Source organism: Syngnathus scovelli, chromosome 15 (assembly GCF_024217435.2).
Source record: "Syngnathus scovelli strain Florida chromosome 15, RoL_Ssco_1.2, whole genome shotgun sequence".
Taxonomy (NCBI): Eukaryota; Metazoa; Chordata; class Actinopteri; order Syngnathiformes; family Syngnathidae; genus Syngnathus; species Syngnathus scovelli.
In genome coordinates, this window is record NC_090861.1 from 7,319,742 (window position 1) to 7,335,670 (window position 15,929).

General features: G+C 41.3%; 1 long non-coding RNA gene across 2 annotated transcripts in view; it reads right to left on the minus strand.

Annotated features, from left to right (window-relative positions):
• Positions 1 to 856: 856 nt before the first annotated feature.
• The window catches only part of LOC125981943 (uncharacterized), a 31,353-nt gene continuing 16,280 nt past the window's right edge, over positions 857 to 15,929 (minus strand). For both annotated transcript variants that reach the window (XR_007486209.2, XR_007486208.2), the window contains exons 4-5: positions 11,370 to 11,424; positions 857 to 1,648 (exon numbers count right to left, since the gene is read on the minus strand). This is a non-coding gene — a long non-coding RNA (uncharacterized lncRNA). The remainder of the gene's footprint in view (positions 1,649 to 11,369; positions 11,425 to 15,929) is intronic.

Genomic DNA, 15,929 nt, shown 5'->3' on the forward strand with positions numbered 1-15,929 from the left:
AATAATTACGTGTTGTAGAAACACTTCATTCCAAATAAGGTCCTTTACTGGGGTAACAGACTTGGTGTGCCCAAACGAGTGTGGCACCAAGGACTTGCCATGTCCATACATTATGGATGTATACACGCATAACAATTACTGATGCATCTGATAGGCTTCAGCAATAACATTTACATACATTTAAATGATTCAGAATCTATTTGGGGGAAAAAAAAATCACTTTTGGCAGACTGGTTTATATTTAGATTCATTTGTATCTAAGTGAGACGTATTTCAGAGGAAGTGTCAAAGACAGTCAGGTGTGACGGAAGAACAAACAAATTAAACATCTCAGATCTTCTGCAGTGATGGAATGATAGGCAATGACTATTTTATGTTAATATCAGACCTCACATATTGGCTAAAATGTTGTATTATATTATATTACTATATATGCTATGATATGATTTGATATGATATATTGTTATAATATAATTTTATATTATATTTTATTATATCTAATTATATTATATCTTATTATATTATATTATATTATATTATATTATATTATATTATATTATATTATATTATATTATATTACATCTTATTATATCTTATATTATATCTATTTAGATCTTATATAAATTGAAATAATGTTATATATTGAAACAATTTACTATTTATATCTTATTTTATAACTTGAAACAATATTATATCTATTTATATCTTATTATATTATTCAACTATATAATAACAATCAAATGTGAGCTGATTATCCATTTACAGTATGTGGTATCCACAGTCATAATGGCCCCCTGAGGAAAACACTAACTACAAGGGAAACCATAATTACAATGTGGCCCGCAACGAAAATGAGTTTGACACTGCCGATTTATCGTATTCAATTCAATTAACATGCGTGTTTTGCGCCCATATTTTATTGAATCGTGCATCCTCAAGGGTGCTCATCAATAGAGGTGTAATAAAAAAAGCTATGTATTTGATACAAATGTTCAAATCATTGGCATATACTTGGATGTTAAATATTTCATTTCCACTGCAGTTTTAATGAGGTGATGAAGAACCTACATTGAACAAATACAGTAAATACTTCTCTGACAAATTACGGGTTTCATTGCTGATTGTTTAAAAGCACAACACTTGCAAATTACAAGGTTGTTTTTCATTTATAGCCAGCTTTCTCTTTATTTAAAGCTAAATAGAAGCCCAATTTTCTCAGAAATAAACTGTAAATAAATAAAGAAGCACTGCATTGCATATTTTGTGCATAATAAATTGAGTTGTCAGAGGGCATTACAGGTTGGAGGGACTTCTTAAATGTTATGTGGCAGTAAAATCTCACGATAAGTGAGAATCGCTAATGCCACTCCAACCCTATTAAGATGCTACACAAAAATTTTGTTTTCATCAGTTGTGCACAAAGTCAAAAAGGTGACACTGACATGTCACACAGCAGGTATGAACTTTAAAGGGATGAAGTTAGATGTCTTAACATGCTCAGCATTTGCAAAGGTTCCACGTTTCTTGATGCGTGAGTGTATTTATAACACCGGCCATCTGTAGAACGTGGCCATCTGTAGATGGAATGGAGGAGTTGCTCATTGTTGGGTTGTACTTTTTCAATCCAATGCCCGTGTAACGCTTCACCCTGGGGAGCAAAATGTGTGTTCATCATCCAGAATTGCTTGATTGCTGTACCACTTCTCCAGCATTGTGGGGAGTGAGTGGAGGGGGCTGGATTTGTACTTAATTATAGAACTGGTGATGCAAAGACAGTTAAGCAAACATTCCCCTTTTACACAACCACGAGTGGTACAGTCCAACATCTTAAAGGCAGAGCGCATGTACAGCTGACTACATGCATGAGTACATGTACAGCTTCAGCAGTCCTTATGAATATTTACTTCAATGTCCTGGTATGTTTTTTTTTTTTTTTGCCTTTTAAAGAATTTCCAAGGCAGTGGAAAGTGCATAAGCTCATTCTAACACATGTGACACAGATGTGTAAATATACCTGCCTATTGAGACTACAAAAAATGTAGCACATACTAGATATGACAACACCAAGCTTACCATGTTACCATGGCAACAATTGCACCAGGCAACAGCTGCTGAGTGTTGAAACAAGCAGAAGAAAAAAAAAGCCATCTCAGTTTCAATCCAGTTCTATAGGTTGCTCTGCTTCATGTTTGCTTTTCTTCGCCGATGCACATGTAATTCACACTCTCCTCCTCAACACATTTTCTCGCGGTCTAATTCCTTCTGTCTTCAAACACACACACACACACACACACACACACACATATAAATATATATATATATATGACACGCGCGCGTGCACGCACACACCCACTCGCCAGCTCTCTCTCCTTAGCTGTCCCCTCCCTCGCTTCTTCCTCCTCCATCCGTGCTCCGCTGTCTTATTCTGTTTCTCTTTTTCCCTTCCTTTCCACAGTGTGGCTTCCCCTCTCATTTTTTTGAATCCCCACCATCTCCATCATCACTCCATCTCTTTCCACATTCACACCGCCCCCCTTTTCTCCCAAGAAGAGCGGATGTGCCCTCACCTTGCCGCCTCGCCTCCACTTTCTCTCTCATACAAAATTCCGAGAGCAGCCTCTCTCTGTCTTTCTCCGCTCACTCTCTCTGTTTCCCTGTGGCCCTCCCCCTCCCTTTTCATGTTTCCCCCTCCCTCCATCCTCTCTTTCCCTCGCTGGTTCAGTTAGTCAAAGAAGAGATCCACAGAAGGAGAGAAAAGGGGGGGAACGGCAGGACGAGAGCGAGAGTGCAGGAGTGGGGCAGGCTGGGGAGCGGGGTGTGGGGCTCTCAGCCCTCTGTCGTGGGGGGTTGGGGGGGTTGAAACACACCCCGATATTTCTTACTAAATACCATGGACTGCCTCTGCATTGTGACTACAAAGGTAAGCTTCTTCATGGTACTCATGCATGTGTGTGAAAGCCACAGCTGTATTTGTATTGTACACACAAGAGAGGGAAGTGCTCATTTTTCCACGCTCCCACAATTATACAACACACTTCCTCACTGTGTGTTTTTTTTTGGGGATAAAAGGAGCGGTGCTTTACATTTCTCCCACTCTGGATGACCCTCACTCACATCTCCCACGCTCTGTGTCATGTTTTCTGAGCTGCCAACCTGCGTGGAGATAATAAAAGTGGTTTCTTTGAGGGGTGGGGGGGTGGGGATAAGCGATGCTTTGTGTCACACTGGAACTGCAGCAAGTCAGTGAGTCCACATTGGAAGCTACTCTGCTCTGCATGCTAATTTCAAGCGTCCAGCAGCTTCATCTGTTACCTGGCCACCACACAGCTTCTCTTAATGTCACACACACATGCTCGCCGTCTTGTCATCGTGAAAGGCAGACCCAAAAATATCCTGACATGATTTTAAAAAAAAAAAAAAAAAGAAGAAGAAGAACAAGAAGCAGGTGTGTGCCAGTGTTAGTTGGATTAAAGTGAGAGGTGGACATAGAGGGACACCTGGATGCACTTTCCGACCGGAAGTGACGACACACTCACACAGCAGCCAGTTAGGGGATGCATGTAGTCTAGCAACCAAAGCTTTCGCATGGATTACATAAATTTGCGCTTAAATTCATTTGACTCCCAGTTTCCTTGGCAACAGGGATTGTTGGTCACCTAAACATAGATAAGTAGGTGCAGTCACGCAGCGAGGCTGTATTGGACCAAGTGGAACTCTTATGTAAAAGGGTATTATCCACATTTTTGTCTAATTGTACCAATGGAAAGTAACAAGTTAACGTAACGCGAGATCAACCAGATATGTGGCTTTATCTCTGCAAGCGTTCGCCTGCTTTGTGACTCACTAGAAAGCAAAACACCTTATTAAGCAAAAGGGCACAGTTGGTAAGCGAAGATATTTCCTCAGACTTGCGATCAAAGTGAGAAAAGACTTAGTGTAAAGCCGGCAAGACAACCTCACACTCTGCAAAGGATTGTGAGACAGATGGTCACTTTAAAAAAGCAAAAGAAAAGCTCCCTTTAACACCAAGCCAGGTCGGTTCCCATCTTTATGATGGCCAGATTTCTACTTTTCTGCTGTTCGTGGTCACAGAATATCCAAACCTTGCCACCACTTTTCAACACATGATTGTTGGAGTAGCACTCACAATTCACATGTGTACGTTGCCGCTACAATCTTAGCTGACAGGGCGATGGAAAATAGTCACTTTCATGAAGAAAAAGTAAGACGGCAAGATGTGTTCTATGAGCATGACAATATCTACAGGTAGAGTGATTTGTGTGCATGTCAGAAATGAAATAATCAAATAAAAACAGTAAATACAACGGCACTGCAACTTACACTGCATTGTAAACCACAAAATTATTCATTTTTATTCAGACAGGCAAACCAGATAAAGCCACAGATTAAACTATGTTACCAGTGACCACAGTATTGCTGTTTCAGGCCACTGTGGCCAAAACCGGACGGGTGTGAGACAGAACAGATGGACGGGCTGGGCAACCGTGACAGGCTGTGATTGCTGTGGATACTCAGAGAGATCTTTAAATTGTCAAAACATTTGCCATGTCAGTCACGGTCCAGATGAGAAATGGCCGTAGAAAAACGAAACAAAACATAATGACATTAATCATGGGGTAATTGTATTTCCTCACGTGAGTGAGTGAGTGAGTGAGTGAGTGAGTGAGTGAGTGAGTGAGTGAGTGAGTGAGTGAGTGAGTGAGTGAGTGAGTGAGTGAGTGAGTGAGTCTACTGTGCCGTATACAGGCAACACTCTTTTGTATGCTTTCTACAACAGTTGGATGAGTGAGTTATTTTTTGACAGAAGTGAACATTTTATCGAGCATCAGTATAGCCTAAATATGTCTACTGGCGCTGACGTCGACTCTTCGAGCCAAAGTCCGGCAGGGGACCTGATTTTGACTAACCCCAAAAGTACTCCAAAACTCCGCATCATCTGTTTCACCCATCACACAAAAGTTCCCATAAGCCACAGGTGTCAAACTCAAGGCCCGGGGCCCCAGATACGGCCCGCCACATCATTTTATGTGGCCTGCGAAGACAAATCATGCATCAAATTCGTGTGTCATTACTAGAATTACAAATTGTCTTCACTTTTAATAATATACGTATATTTTTTTAAATATTTGACCAGTTTTTACTCGTCTGATTTGAAAACAAGTTATTTGTCAGTTTGTTTTGTAGCTTTTAATGTATATAATATGAGGTGCTCATACACTTATTTGGGTTGACAGTCATAATGGCCCTCCGAAAGAAGCTATGACTACAATGCGGCCCGCGAAAAAAATGAGTTTGACACCCCTGTTATAAGCCTTCAAAAGTCCGGGATGCCCCATCAAAGTTACTTTGACATGCACCAGAAAACTTAGCAAGACTCAAAGCACTCTATGTTTTGGTTGCCGTGACTGTTTGGAGGAAACGTGATTAACAGCCAATGAAGCGTTTGATTCTGTGGCCATAGCTACTCAACCTGAGATAACGCGTGACAGATGCGTGCCAGAAAAAACAGATGATGCAAGCGTATTAAATTTTAATGGCAACTGGCTGCATTGCAGGTGAGCCGTGCCATCGTGAACCAGAGCTTGCCAATGCATAAGGCGCACAAGGTTTGGCCGTGCCGAGGTGACGACATAGTCACTCGAGGAGTGACATCAGATAGAGACGGGCTCTTAAAAATTGGTTGGCCGGAATGACACGGATTGATGTCAATGAAACTCGTCGTATTTCCAAGAAGAGTTTTCACTGTGTAACTTTATAAAAGCATAAAAGAACGTGATGGCAGAATATACAATAGTTTGATTTTACAGAAAGGTTAAATATGAAGAGCACTCAGAACCGCTCATTATTAGCCAGTATTATTAGCATATGATTTGGAGTGGTTCTTTTCTAATACAGCTTTTATTAGACATCAATCAAGTATCTGCCTACAATCAAAAAGATGACAAAAAGATGACAATGAATAAAAAGGACTTCTTCATATGGTTAGATGCTGATGCAAATCAAGTCCGGAATGGCTCACTGGGGCGTTTTGACTCCCATTTGCGTCATTTTCACTCCTGAGTGCTGCACTGGACTTTTAAAAAAAAAAAAAAAAAAGCTTATGTAATTTTCTGCTGCTTCCTACACTAGAATCTTAAGAGAAAATAAATAATGAATTGGAAATCAATGTATCACACGGACGAGGCATTATGTAACACTTGAGAGCGTATCAGCGTGCCGAGACGTCACAGGATTTAGATTCGGTTTGGAGCTTGACGATACCTTTGAATCTCCCCCATCGCCGAGCACTTGGTCAGAGAACAATCGGATATTGGCGAGGATGTCGGAGACAAGATGGCGTTTGATAGAAAATAGTAAAGAAGTATTTCTCCATCTGCCACTCATCATATTTTGATTAATGCTGCTGTCCTGCTCGTCACCCTGTACTTACACGTTGCCAGTTCACTCTTCTCACTTTCAGCCTCCTTCACCGCTCCGGCCCCCACACTTCCATGTGCTCTCCATACTCCGGACTCCCCCTTGACCTACTTTAGAGCACTTTTCGAGGCCTCTCTTGTTAGTGCTTCTTCATATCAATTATACATTTGATAGCATGTAGTTGATGTCAGCAGCTACATGCGCTTCGTGCTCGCTTCATGCTCGCGCCATGCTGGCTCGCTTAGGGCCGCCGCCTCCTGCAGTACACGCGCGAGCCGAGTTCATAAAACAGCCCGTATGAAAGCGGGTCAGGATTAGTGACCGTGGAAAAAGCTCATGTGATCTTCGCTCAAGGGCACGAGCAACCTTGCGTCCACGAGTCCTTCGCATGCAACTGCCGAGACACCGATCCCGCCAAGTTGCTCCCTGGGCGCGGGGAGAAGATAGCAAGCAAGGCGCAGTGCACATCTGATGCCATGACTGCACGGCTCAGAGGTCTTCTTTTGTCTTCAGTACATACTGCAACACTCACCCACACACTTAAACAAGCCACGCACGCACTCAGTGCTCAGTCTGGATTGGGACTTGAGTTCACGTCTGGGAAAAGTTGCCAGCTTTAATTAAAAAAAGAAAAGAAAAAAAGAAAAAGGGCACACTTTTCTGTACGGCACTACTTGTGACAGTAATCTTGCATAGTAATCTTGCACCTACAACTACACCCCCATTCCACCCCCTAAATGATGGCCCAATTGCGAATTAAATGACCTCGGCTGTACTGTAATCATCTAAACATACATCAATCTCTTTGTTACATCTGTTTGAAGGCCCACCTTGTATTATAGCTCGTCCCGTCAATATTTATTACTGCATGTTGCTGATGAGCCCCTCGACTAATTTAATGATCCGCACCTCCATCAGGGGGCCCATTTTGCAAAGAAGTTATTAACAGTTTGTCTAAGGCGCATGTCAGAAAGTCTGTTAGGCATCTCAGTCGAATGAAGAAGTCGTGTCTTCTTACTCTTACCGTTTTGCTTGATTGACATGAATGCTTGGGAGCTCCTTACAATAGATTGCTGATTATTTGTTGTCATCTTGAAGGGGGCGTGGTTCATCCACCATCAGGGTGGTTTGTGTGAATGAAATATGAAAAGATTAATAGTACAAACATGCTAATAATGGGCAGACTGGGGACTTAAAGACAAGTTCTTGACTTGAAACAATCAAATGTGGTACGATGAGTAATAAATAATAAATGGGATCTGAGGTCAGGCAGGGTCAAGCTTAAAATAGGTCCTCATGTAGTATAATTTTAGTAGTGAATACAATCGAAACCTACTTATGTACATGCGAATATGTGTAAAAAGAGGTGGACACGACATGAGCAATTTCGGTTTTATTTTTAGCAGTTTTGAAAATGGTGCACAACGGCACCCAGTGGTCAGTTTGTAAATCACAAGTGTCAGTGACAATGTGGATAAGGCAAAGTGACAAATTTATGCTGCCTGTGTCATTCATGCATGCAACACTTTGCTGCATTACAGGAGTTGATATGCTGAACTGTGTCAGCATATTCTGCACAACGCCCTTCACTTATTTCAAACCATGGCTACAAACTGCAAGCATGACTTACTCAATCGCATAAAACAATACCCTTTTAATTAAAAGCTGAATAATTCAATAATATAGCAAGAGCCCTAACACACAAACTCAAAAATAATGTGCAATTGCACATATTGGTGGGTTTTGTTTGTCTCTGGCTTTGTATCTCCATGTTCCTCTAGTAGGTGATGTCAGTTGCCTAGCAACCACGCAATCAGGGCCCGATTGTTGCCATGACAACATGGCGAGGTATCATCATGGACAGAATAGAGATGAAAGAAGGAGGGGAGGGGGAGGAGCGCGTGCGAGAGAAAGAGAGAGAGAGAGGCATGCCTGCCATTGAAGGGTGTTGATAGTATGAAGCCCACAGTGCGCAGGTAGGAGTCTGACCTCTGTGTAGGCGGTGGCCTAGACTGCTCATGAATGCAGAGAGGAGAAAATTCATATTTAGTGTCAGCTTGCGCAGAGTTAGACTCTCCTCAAAGAAGAGCACAGATGGAAATGTCACCATGTGCTTTACTTGTCTTTCATCACAGATGCAAAAGCAGAACTCCGTGTCTCACTGAGGATTTCGGGACGAACCTCTGTAGGTGTCATAACCCATCCGTCACCCATAATTAGTCAGCTGTGAATAGGTCATGGTGCATTTGTTGTGTTTACGCATCCTCTCAACCTTGTTTTGTGTTTAATTTGGTCATGACGCACGGTGATGGTGTTTGAGAGGGGAACAAAACTGCCTCAAAACAAAAGACAGGACACTTAATTGCAGTCTGTTAACAACAAAGAGACACTTATTGTACATTGGTTATTTATAAAATTACATACTCTGTAAGGCGAGCTCAAGCTACCACCACACTTTATACGGATCTATGAATATCTGAGCCACTGATGAACTTCTGCCATTTATAAGCAGTAAACATTCAAGTTAAAAGTATAAAAATAAAAAGAATGCACTAACAACGTCACTGCCGGTGTAATGGTTCATTTGCATGACTTCTATTCAGGCAGCGTGGGTTAAGTCCCCATTCAGTGAAGGTGTCAACGTAAGTGTGAATGGTTCTCAGTGATTAACACTCAAATTCTCTGTGAATCTGTACAGGATAAGTGGCGTGCAAAATGGATGGATATATAATTAGGTACGCTTTCCTGTTTAACAAAAAAGGGGAAAAACTGTACTGGCAAAAATGGAGTTTACCAAGCAATATACAGTGATCCCTCGCTACTTCGTTTCGTTTATCGCAGCTTCACTACATCGCGGATTTTTTTTCCAAATTAAAAAACTATTTAAAATTCAAAATAAAACTTCTAAATTGAGGAAACATGTGTCTAACCTTTAGGACAATGTAGTATTGCTCCAAATGTTCGTTTACATTCCTTTAGAAGTCCGTTTTCGCGTGTTAGCACGATCGCGAATTAGCATCTTTCCGCTAACTCGTTAGCCTGCCCAATACTTCTTGTTGGTGACTGTACTTCACGGATTTCACTTATCCCGGGTGGTTTTTGGAACCAATTATCCGCGATAAATGAGGGATTACTGTAGTTTGTTTTAGTTCAGTATAGTACAGTAGGCTTAAAATAAGGTTGCATTATTTTACAGGCCAGTTAATTCCATAAAAACAATCATATATGCACAAACAGTTTTGAGACCTGTCAATACTGCAATAGAGCAGTCAAGAGTGGAACTCGACACGCTGCAGTCCATTGATTGGTTAAGGGAAAATGTCACATTCATGCACCTACAAGAATTGAGGCATGACGCCAAGACACATAGCATGTCACGCTGCGCTGGGCGTAGAAAAATGATAGGAGCAAATTGTTTAGGATCAACATACTTAAGTATTTTGGAAGCTGTATATACTGTATAGGTTATGTGGAGAAAGTTATTTCATGGACGCACACACGCGCACAAAGAAGATCAAACGAAATGATAGATTTGCGTTAGTGTGTGTCTCCATGTCTGATTGGTTCCCCTCCCTCAGCGTGAGGCAGTGACAAACATTATATTCTGAGTCACAGCTGGAGCAGGCTTCCATTCCACTAAATTCACACCCAAATGTCCAACACCAACAACTCGGGCATCCAGGAAAACTCTCTCTTCTCATCTACTACGATACGACATCCCCCCCTTCCCCTTTCCTCTCTCCCCCCGTACCCGTCCCCAGTCTCTGTAGCTGTCTCCCCGTTCCTCTCCTCCTCCTCCTCCTCCGCTGCGGGTGTCTGGGAGGCTATTTTTCCTCTGTCTCTCGCTCATGAAGGGCCGCACTAAGCTGCCTTCTCTCTGCCCATGTGTGGTAGGTAAAATACACCTCTGTGTTTGTGTCGTCCTCTGCCTCCATCTCACTGCTGACGTGTTCTGTTTTGCATGTTAGCTCAATGCCAGCTAGTCGTTCTGGCAGGCTTAGATTGGGGGAGGCGTGTGGTGAGGGGGCGGGGGGTGTCTCTGTTTGTGCACATTGCATCGAATGCGATTCCAGAGTCATAGATGAATCAGAGGACTACGTATGAGAGATGAGCCATCTCCGTGTGTGCTGCCTATGTTTATTCATGCGCTGGCTGCGTGTGTTAGGTATGAGCGTGGCCTGACACATGTGGGTGTGCATGAGCACGCTACCGACATGCGGAGGGAGTACAACTTGTTGATTAAACCATTGGGGAATTCATACATGGAAATACTTGATTGTGTGTTTCATGTATGGAGAAATTTAGGCAAATATATTTCAGATTGGTGTGCGTGTACATTTATGAGGACATGCAAGCATGTTTATTTAAAACTACAAAAAATCAACTAAACGTTTAAGGGTATCTATTTATGATTAAGCAGGGCTTATAAGTGAGTCATCATAAAAAGAAAGCTATGCATAATAGTAACATTAATAGTCATATTCAACAATATTTTCTTTTTCCACATCCTTATAAATAATTGATTTATTCTGTTGTTAAACCTGATTGTATTTTATTAACCTAAAAAAAATCTCGTTTGTTTCACAAAATTCTTATACCTCTATTCATATTTTCCTTGTCAATAGAATTACTATATTTGTTTATCCATTAGGGAGAGATTGATTTCATTCTAGAGCAACATGTTTTGTGTTTCATGAATTTAAAAATTACACAATCCCTATGACTGACGGGTTTCCATACACAAAGTCAATAATGAGTACCTTTATATGTGTTTACATGCATGTCTCAGATGTTTGGCTTGTACTTTTTTTTCATTTGAACCCCACACTGACTTAATTATAGATCAACAGTCAGAGCTGATTACACACACACACGTGCCAGTGGCAAGTGTAAGGACCATAGTACACCAATAAAATCATCAATGGACTCACCACAAGACGCCAAAGTCTCCAGGAGGTTAGATTGCAGCCACATGGGGGTAAAGGTCTGCGGGAGTGACAAAGACAGAGTGAGTTTAGTGATGTCAATCACAGGCTTAATCATTTGCTGTTCCTGATAGGTCTGAGTCAACATAACAGTTATTTGAAATCCGGCTCTAAACAACGGGATAATGTACAACTGTCCACCTCTCTGAAATTTTGAAGACTTTTAACTGTGGTCATCTATTTTGGATAAAGGAGAACTGAAATCACCTAAATTTTTAATACAGTGGTGCCTTGAGATAGGATTGAACTGAGCTTTTTTTTTTGCTTAAATGTGCACCTGCAAAACTTGAGTCAGAAACTCACTTCACTTCACAAGACACAGCATTAGTAATTATTCTTCAAAACAGGTTTAAAAGGTTTAAAAAAAACTAAACATAAAACAAATACAAATTTGAAACAACAGTAGCACAAAGCTAACATACAATGGAAAAATAAAAACAACTGACAGAACCCACAATCTCCCAAAGTTTAATGAACTCTACTTTGTTCCCTTTTTAGTCCAGGAGGAACTTATTTCTTTCGGTCTAAGCAGAGGCCAGCATGATTATTGGCAACGTGTTCTCATGAGAATTAAAAAGAAAATCGAACCGGCCTAGTTGGAGCATGCGTCATCGTGCCGATGTGTGGGCACAAAAACCCTGGAGCCGTGAAGAAACCTGCTGCAAAATGACCACAAACTATTCCGAACGTAGCAGAACCTCAAAGCTGTGAGGCAAATTTGCTAACCACTTGGCCACTGTGCCGCATTGTGCAGTTGGAATAAATCCATGTCATGAATTCATAGCAACTGACAAAGCGTGGAAAAGCCTGTACTCGTTTGAGCATGAATAGCTTCCTATTATGTGACTATGTAGACCACAGGTGTCAGACCCAAGGCCCGGGGGCCAGATACAGCCCACCACATCATTTTATGTGGCCCGCGGAGACACATTTTGCATTGAATTTGTGTCATTACTAAAATTACAAATTGTCTTCACTTTTAAAAAATAGAGACATTGCTAGCAATTTTTATTATCATTCGTCATTCTAGAATATTTGAACAATTTTTACCAATCTCTAATTTCAAAATTATTTATCAGTTTGTTTTTTTAGCTTATACTGTATGTATATAGAAGACATTAACAGTCATAATGGCCCTCCGAGGGAAATTATGACTATGGTGCAGCTCGTGACAAAAATGACACCCCTAGATTTTTTTTCTAATGTTGTATTTTACAGTTGTACACTTCTGCAGTTACCTAACTAAATTTCCCAAGCAATTGAGTGAGAAAACACAGTATGCTTGTTTTCAGGTGTTAATTTTTTGTCAGCATACAGTAAAATTGTAGTTGCAGACACCTGGTGGCTCAGTGTTTATCTTCTTGGCCAGAAAAGCATGGCCATGGATGACCAGTCTGGAAACATGCTGTGCTCACTCTCTCTGCCAAGCTAAAGCTATCAGCCGCAGCCTGGGCCTCAACAGCAATGCCCACCACGCCACCAAAAAAAATAAAAATTGCAGAGCCTGTTTAAATTGACTATGCAGCAAATATAGCCACAAATTGGTGCTTCATGTCACCATGTTGATCATTTTTGCCCTTGTGGAAAAGAAAAGTTCAAACCAGAGGGAGTAGGTGGGTGTAGGGTATTATGTAATGATTACCAATGCGCTGCCCACTATGAGCAGTCATGGTCATGCTAGAAAACTTATACAATAGCAGAATGCAAATCTAAATGTGTATACTGAGCTGTAATGACGCCCTCAGGCACATATATACGGCCACGCTTTAACCACCATCTACTGCAATCAACAATCTCATTGAAGGATGGAAGAAGTGAATATGCAGCCATAGTCGCCATCCAAAACAGTGGAAAAATGACTACTTTGCTGTTTTTTTAGGCTTTGGCTCCATCTTGTGGCATTTGACAGCAAAAACTACAGATTATTTTTTCTCTTAATTGGATAGGTTCTACAGAAAAATTAATGTAAATAGGTTGATTTATGAATCGCGAACAGCAAATCATAGGGAGTTAATTGGTCTTATTTTAGAACTGATTAGATTGTGCATGTGTACCTAACGAACCCGAGAACGTACCGAATATCTTGTGGGGACTATTTAACACGTCAACGCGAGTCAGAATCGAGGCTGCGTTAAAAGCGTAGAGAGACTGACAGCAAGCTTGTCATCTGATGCTTGTTCAACAACGGACAGCGATGGATGAAGCATGAGCTGACAGTCAGCGCTTATCTTTCAGCCATATTTTTCTCATCATTTAAACCCTCAAGACAGGAAACAGCTGCCACAGGATGGTCCGCGTACTCGGACAGCGCAGGGCTGTCTACTTTAGCTGAAGAGGAGGAGGAGGGGCAGTGGAGACTGGAGAAAGGGAGGTGATGGTTTTATGAAATTAGAGTGGCAGTTGCTGTGTCACGTTCTTAGCTTGTCACTGGAAGAGCATGCATTAGCCTTTCTTGATTATAGCCTAGGTGTAATTTAAGGTTGATGCTCAGATTTAACCATCTCACCCCTTACTTAATACGTGATCTATTTTAAAGCCCCACAGCATGTCAAAGAAGAAGTAAATGTATTGCACTTTGTATCGGAGCTTTTAACCATATTTTTGACCTATAACATGCACACCGAAGCTCATGCATAATGCAGCTCTCCGGGTCGTCACCATTGGTGATGACTCCATTCTGGCATGTAAAATTTACACAGCTGGGTGGTTCTGCAAAACACACAAGCAGTAATGTGTGGTGCGGAGTCAGTCGGATGTGTGGAAGAGCAGCAGAGTGAGCTTTGAGTGCTCCTGCTGTTGAGCCAAAGCAATGGCATGCAAGATGCTTGTTTTTGTTGCCATTAGTTGGACCAAGCAGATTCGGTTGAAGATTGGATTTGGGCGGGGTAACGAACTGGGCCCCATTTTGGATACTTTTGTTGTGTACTGAAATTGGAGTTACTTGTTAGAGCTGGTTGGTAGTAAAAATTGTATTAATTTGAACTATTCTGATCACCTGGTAACACATTTCCTGGTAGCTTTAACTCATCAGTAAATTTGACTTGTCGAGCATGACTGATATCCCGGTGAATCCTGTCAGCCAATCAGCTTGCAGCATTTCCCGAGGAAAATTGCCCTGTTATGATATCCCGGTGAATCCTGTCAGCCAATCAGCTTGCAGCATTTCCCGAGGAAAATTGCCCTGTTATGAATTTTTTTTTCTCGCTCTTTTAGTGCGCAAGCAGTTTTGACGGAAGTACATTCCATAAATATGGTGATGTGAACACTGTTGGCAAGTGGAGCGTTTGTTAGACGTCTGCCACCCCCTTTCACGCGTTGTCATGGAAACACTCCAGCTCTTTTGGGGTTCTCTCTCACTCTCTTTCACACAATGCAGTATTACGACATTAAAACCTACACAGTGGAATACCGCGGCTCATCTGTGACTGTGGCCTTACATAACGCAGAGGTAGAGCAGGTCAACTTCAGTTAACAGAGCAGTTCACAGTACTCTATATAGTCATATGGTAATAAAAGCCAAACAATTAGGTCAAAAGTATTTTAGAGTCATACAAATTTGGACTAATGTTTTGAATAGGAAGGTGTAACGTCAATCCTGTGAGGTTTTACAAGTACTGATGGACTGAATCAATAATCGGTGTATGGTGTTGATACCTAATCAATTGTTGTGCTTATTTGTATTGGATCTATTTCTTCCTCCATTTTTATCATCACGCATGAACGCCATATTTTTGTTTCCGGTTCTCATCTCACAAGATTTAGTGCAATGTCCTGTGATGATAATTTGAACTGAAGTTTCATTTTGTAGCCAATAGTTTGAAAACATATACCGCATCTACTTAGGACATTGTGAAGAGTTTGATGTCAGGGATGGGAATTTGTGGGAAATAAGTGGAACCTCCGGTCTGTGATTCAGAAGAAAAGGGCCAATTGCTGGCATATTACTCATCATGACAAGCTCACAGTCAGAACATTAAAATGCATTAAGTGCTGCAATCAAGGACGTCTGTGTCTTTAACAAAGCAATATCCATGGCAACCGTAAAGTGAGTTTAAAAAGTCATCTCGGGGATTCTAATGTCATGTGAGAAAAGCACAGAATGACTATGAGGAAAGACGTCATTTAACTTTAGAGGTGCCGCACACACGCCACCCTCACATTCATTCATCTCCACTTATACACACAGTAATTGTGGTATGAGCTAAATATGCTCAAATAGACGGATTGCTCAGTTCAGAGAGTAGCTGTAAAGCACATTTTATAATAACTCCTTTAGGCCTTGACCTGATATTATTGACCTGCTAGCATGATTTTTATTGCATGCTTCCCAGGATATCCCTCACGAGAGTAGTGAGCGATGAAGTCGCTTGTGTATTGGATTTTTTTTCCCTTTCTTTCTTTTTTTTTTTTTTTTAACCGCTGACGTCACCTGGGAGCATCGAGCCCAGCGCCGCAGTCGGTCCTGAGATGAATGCACAATATTTAAATGTAACCTAGTCGGTTCTC